Here is a 5,596-nt window from a genome sequence, read left to right as displayed (position 1 = left end):
GTGGTCGCCCAGCAGCCCTGAGCTGCACAGGTGCCCACGGCCAGGGTGGCCACTGGCGAGATACAGGAGGTTGGAAGGTCCTCCAGGCTTCCGCCAGCCTACCGAGCCCAGAGCCAGAGCCAGAGCGGTAGGTCAACTCTTCTTTCTCGCCTGGAACGCTGGGTGCCTGGCCACTGGCAGCCCCAGGGGCTGGGCCTATGTTGTTCTGATTACTATGGCCTTGTAGTATAGCTTGATATCAGGTAGGGTGATTCCTCCAACTTTGTTCTTCTTTCTCAAGATTGCTGTTGCTATTTCGGGGAATTTTGTGGTTCCATATAATTTTTTTTTCCTAAGGCAAGTATCTTTACTCCTGGAGCAGGAGGGTGCTATAGGCACATGGTCTGGGAGCACTCACACCTCCATATACATTTTTGAAATATTTGTTCTAGTTTTGTGAAATATGCCTTTGTTATCAATTGTTAAGTAGGAATTTTAGGGGAATATAGGCAGGCTTAGGGATTTTTTAGAATTGGGGGTCCATGAGAAAAAGAAACACAGGGCCACAGACTGGGAGAAGGTGCATTTCCATAACACAAGAAAGCCAGGTGCAGTTACAGCTCCATAAGACAAGGAGGCAGCAACAGGTATATTTACATAAGACAAGGGAACTGGAAGTGTGCTGCGCCAGCACAGCCAAGGGTTCAGCAAGCCTGAGGGGGGCCGGTGAAGGATGAAGAAAAGACAAACAAGAGAATAAGCTGGGTCTAGGTGGATCTTCTGTGCCTGACTGAGACCACAGAAAAGATCCAGACTGCAAGCTGAGCCTTTATTTTATAGTCAGAGGTAAACAAGGTAATTTACAATGTTCTTGTAAGTTTCACTTGTTTTGGCAGCACTTGCTGCACCTCCCACAGCCCATTAGTTACCCAGGAAAGATCTAGGGAGCATCACAAGATCAAGCTTAATTATGCTAAGGGGGCTGTGCCCTCTAAGCTGGGACTTGTTTGTGGCTTTGCCAACAGGTCAGTCTGAGGCTTAACCCTATACCCGCTCCCTACATGGAAGTAGCCAAGAAAGGTCTATATTTACAAAATAAAGAGAAGAAAGCCCAAAGAGAATAGGAAAACAATAAGGAAGGAGGGGGGAGGTGGAAGAACCTCACATGTCCCATGTGAGGTTCGACCTTTGAGCCCAGGAGTTACTATAGTAACCAGTCTAAGGGAATAGTGACCAATCAGAGGGGATATCAAAGCACCAGGATCTGCAGCCTTTATAAGCCAATGGGAAGAGGAATTCAGTGGGACTCTTCCCCCTCCCTACGTGGGAGTCTGTACTTGTTCTTCAATAAATCTCCACCTATGCTATACCACTTTCTGTCTGTGGATTCATTCTTCGATTCCGGTGGACAAAGAATCCGGGTTTCAGTCCAAAAATTCGTTATCAGATGGTGCGTTGGCCAGGAATTTCTCTGTCAGTCAATTCAATCCTCTTCATGTCGAATGGTGAGTAACCACAGATTCTGTCTCTTTTCTGTCTCTTGTATGATTTTGGAGGCAGACAGATTACCTGCCCATCACTTAAATTTGGCTGCCGTCTAAAAAGTGGGCATCACTCTCTCTTTTTCACTGCTCCTTTCTGGATGTATTCTCCAGGGCTAAAACCAAAGCAGGCATGGGTCAGTCAAGTAAAAGCCACTAGGGTGACTGCCACTAGAAGAAAAAGTCTACCATGGAAGGATAAACTGGTGCTGGGTTGGATTAGATCATTAGGCTTCTGCTAGTCACAAGTCAAATCCTGGCCATCGACTAAATGAGTGCTCGGGTCCCTGCCTAGTTCCCAAGATCAAAGAGGCAATTCCTCCCCCTGGTTTGAGAATCTCGGATGTCCTTATGTGAGTACAGGACCTCTCAGGGGTGTCTAGGGTTGTTGAACCCTAAAAGACATGCAGGGGCCTTATAGAAACAACACATGTAATTAAATTCTGACCCGTCCAGGGGATGCATACCAGCATCCCAAGTTCTCGTGGCTTGTCTTAGACAGCTGGGAGAGAAACTGAGACAGTTTCTCCAAGAAGAGCAGATTTCTGTCCACTCCCCTGGCCCAGATCCCAAGCAGGTTTTAGTTGGAGAATCATCTGCCCTTTTCTTCTGCTCTCTATCTCAGTCAGGTCAAATAGTATCTAGCCAAGACCACTGCCTCCGCGGTCCAGGACCCACTAAGCTTAAAATCCTAAGACTCCATTTGTGCAGACCTTTATGGTAAGGGTCCTGGGGAAAAATTTCTAGGCAAGAGTTAAGGAAGAGCCAGCTAACTGTTTTGTGTGTGTGTGTGTGTGTGTTTTTTTTTTTTTTACCCCTGTAGAAGTTTTAGTCTTTCAGAGAATTCAACACTAGAGCCAGACATAGCTGTTAAGTTATCTCATTAATTACTGGGTAACTCACCTCTCGCCTTCATTGTGATTCTGTAAAATAGTCAAACACTCTCGGGAGCATTCTTTTTTTAAAATATATTTTAATCGATTTTTTTACAGAGTGGAAGGGAGAGGGATAGAGAGCTAGAAACATCGATGAGAGAGAAACATCGATCAACTGCCTCCTGCACACCCCGCACTGGGGATGTGCCCACAACCAAGGCACATGCCCTTGACCAGAATTGAACCTGGGACCCTTCAGTCCACAGGCCAATGCTCTATCCACTGAGCCAAACCGGTTAGGGCAGGAGCATTCTTAAAAGTCTCATTTTTGTCAGGTTTTATTTCCCAGTCCACTTGAAATTTGGAAAGGTGAGCCATTTCTCATAAATTAAGGGATGCTTTTGGGACTTTTCTATACCCGTGTAGAGGAAAGGCAAGTTGAAGGGGAGGCGTCCCATCCAACTTTGGGTGACCCTTGGCCTGAGCACACCTCTTCATGGATGCTATAGAATAGCCCTGAGACAGTTTTCTTTGGAAAATGGCGCAAATGACACACGGGGTATGCGAGGCAATCAGGCATGCCACATGGCCAAAATGGTCCATTGGAAAATGCTGAGGTTCTGGGGAGGGCCAGTCCCAAACCCAGGACGAGAGACATTGTTTTTAATGGAGACATTTTTAATGGAGTGCCTTGTGAAGTGTCTGTGGATTGTGCGCACTTGTAAATATTGTATATGAGAGTGATTCTGTTAATGTTTCATGTTGATGTTTGAATCAGTCTGTTTGAAGATAGGGAACATCCCAATTTTCCGGGGCTCAGCTGCTTGTGGACAGGAGGAACATGTGGCAGGGTTTGAATCTTGAGAGTCTCTTTGTAATAGTACTTTGGTTACTGATTGCTAGCTTGGTTTGCTCTTCACAGTCTTTATGAAGATAGTAGGCCCTCTGTTTCTGTTCTGTGTAGGCTTTGTGTGTCACTCAGAACCAAAGGTTGTTCTGCTAAGTTAAAATTTTAAGACTCTAAGGCTAATTTGAAAGTGTAAATTTGTGAAGGTTGCATATATGTTAACCCAGGGAGGTATGATTGTCTTCCCCACCTGGGGCAAAGTGGGAAAAGGGGGGGGGGGGGAAGAGCCCTTTTACTCAGACAAGTGGCTTTTGGTTCCAAGGCCGGTGGCAGGGCGGGGAAATTGGCAAAGCCCCGCCCAGTAGCGAGTCCATTAAAACATCCTGTAGGCAGCTTGGCAGTAATGGGTACTGGGTGGTCCACAAACCCGCGCAGGCCATGCCGAGGCGGGAACTAAGATTATCAGTGAGGTGACCACAGCTTTGTGGCTTTTGCGTCCTTGGGGGCAAGGCAGCAAGGAAATGGGCGGGTGGTAGGCGTGTCCTCCTAGCAGTTTCTCTGACATTCAAAGTATATCATATAAAAATTTAATGGCCAGATTGAAAATAATTAATTCTGTAGTCAAAACCAAATATTTAATGTTAAAAACCGGTTCAAGTTTTAATGATCTTTAAGTTGGGTATATTTGGCAGCTTTTCTGAATGTAGTATTTCAAGAATTTAACTGAAGGACAGATTTTTGTGACACCCCGAGGGCCCTAGGGTGATGCAAAAAGATTTATTCTTTCTCCCTAAAAAGAAATATCTTTGAACTAAATTAGACCAATGCAATATACTTGAGATTACATAAGGAAACTATGCCAAATAAAAATTAATAGCAATGTTTTATTCAAAATACATATACTTTGAATGTCATAAAGTTTTTAGTCTACTTCAAAAAAAACTTACGCAGATTCAAAGCCAAGTTCAAAAAGGAAACTCAGTCAGGAAAAAGGGCAAGTGTGACAATTCTCTGAGTCTGCCAGTGACATTCTGTGGTTTTACGTTTCTCTTATTAGGATTTATAAATTGTTTTCAATGCTTTAATGCGCAGTCTGCAATAAGCCACATGCCACATGTTACATACAAATTGTTTGTTGTACTAGAAGGTTGTTGTCTCAGAATATTATAAAACAAAGGTTTTTATCAATTGCATTTTAAACTAATCTATAACCATGCCACTTTTGGATTTTGTCATTGGACAGCCATTGCCTTACTTTGGTGCATTTAAGTCTTTAGAAAAACCCATGGAAAGGACTCTGACTTACTCTAAATTCCAGGCTTCTAAGCAGGTCAAAGTTGAACTAAAAGGTATTTGTAAAACCTCAGGAAATTACGGCATCCCTTTCCTAACATACCTGAATAAAAGAAGCTTCAAGTTTAAAAATCTCTTCCACCAATATTCACCATCACTAAAAACTAGGAAGGTGTGCCTTTGTAATTCCCTGCAAAGTCAACTAGCATGTCCCTCTCCCAGCAGGGGAGCAACCAAGTTGGTTGCCCAGTTTAAAAGAAGGTAACAATCTTAAAGTTTGAAAATAAAACAGCAGAAATTAAGGGTCAGTAGAAACTAAAAGTTAAGCCAGTGAGCAGGAAGCTTAAAATATAAAATCAGGTAAAGGATAAATCATACAAGGGGTGGGGACCGGAGTTGTTGGTGCTTTACCCGGATCACTGGATATTGGCTAAACCAGGGTTCCGGGTACTGTATGACTCTCTTAAGTCCTCATCCTTGTTAACGAAAAAAACCATTGAAACCTGTAAAGAATTTTAGTGAGTTTATTTGAGCCAAACTGTCGACATATGCCGGGAAGCAGAACCTCAATGAATTGAGATAATGCTCCGAAGAATGGTGGGTTACATCTGTATTTATACATTGCCATCAAAGGAGGGACATAGGTGGGCTACATGAAATTCATTGGTGATGGATTAAGGAGGTGGGGTAAAGTCAAACGGTGGGAAACCCCTGGGATTGGATAAAAAGTAAAATGATGGACACATACTTAGGTGGGTACAGGAACAATTAACATGATAATGAAGGAATTTGAGGCATCTGTCCTGGCGCCCACTACATTTGGTTGTGCCCCAGGGGCTCCAGCAAAAGAAAGAAGTTACAAGTTACCCAGACATCTCACAGATATGTTATCTTAGAGGCAAAAAGGCAAATGGGCTCAGGAAAGATCTAAGTTGATCGTTGTCAGGGAAAATATCGGCCTAGGACATGACTGCCCACTATAACCTGTTTGTAGCTAAATATTTAATTTTCAGACCATCTTTTGTGGTTATTTTAGGTCTCTGAGTTTTCAAGACCGCCAC

This window comes from Cnephaeus nilssonii (genome assembly GCF_951640355.1).
Source record: "Cnephaeus nilssonii genome assembly, chromosome: 4".
NCBI lineage: Eukaryota > Metazoa > Chordata > Mammalia > Chiroptera > Vespertilionidae > Cnephaeus > Cnephaeus nilssonii.
This window is presented reverse-complemented; position numbering follows the sequence as displayed.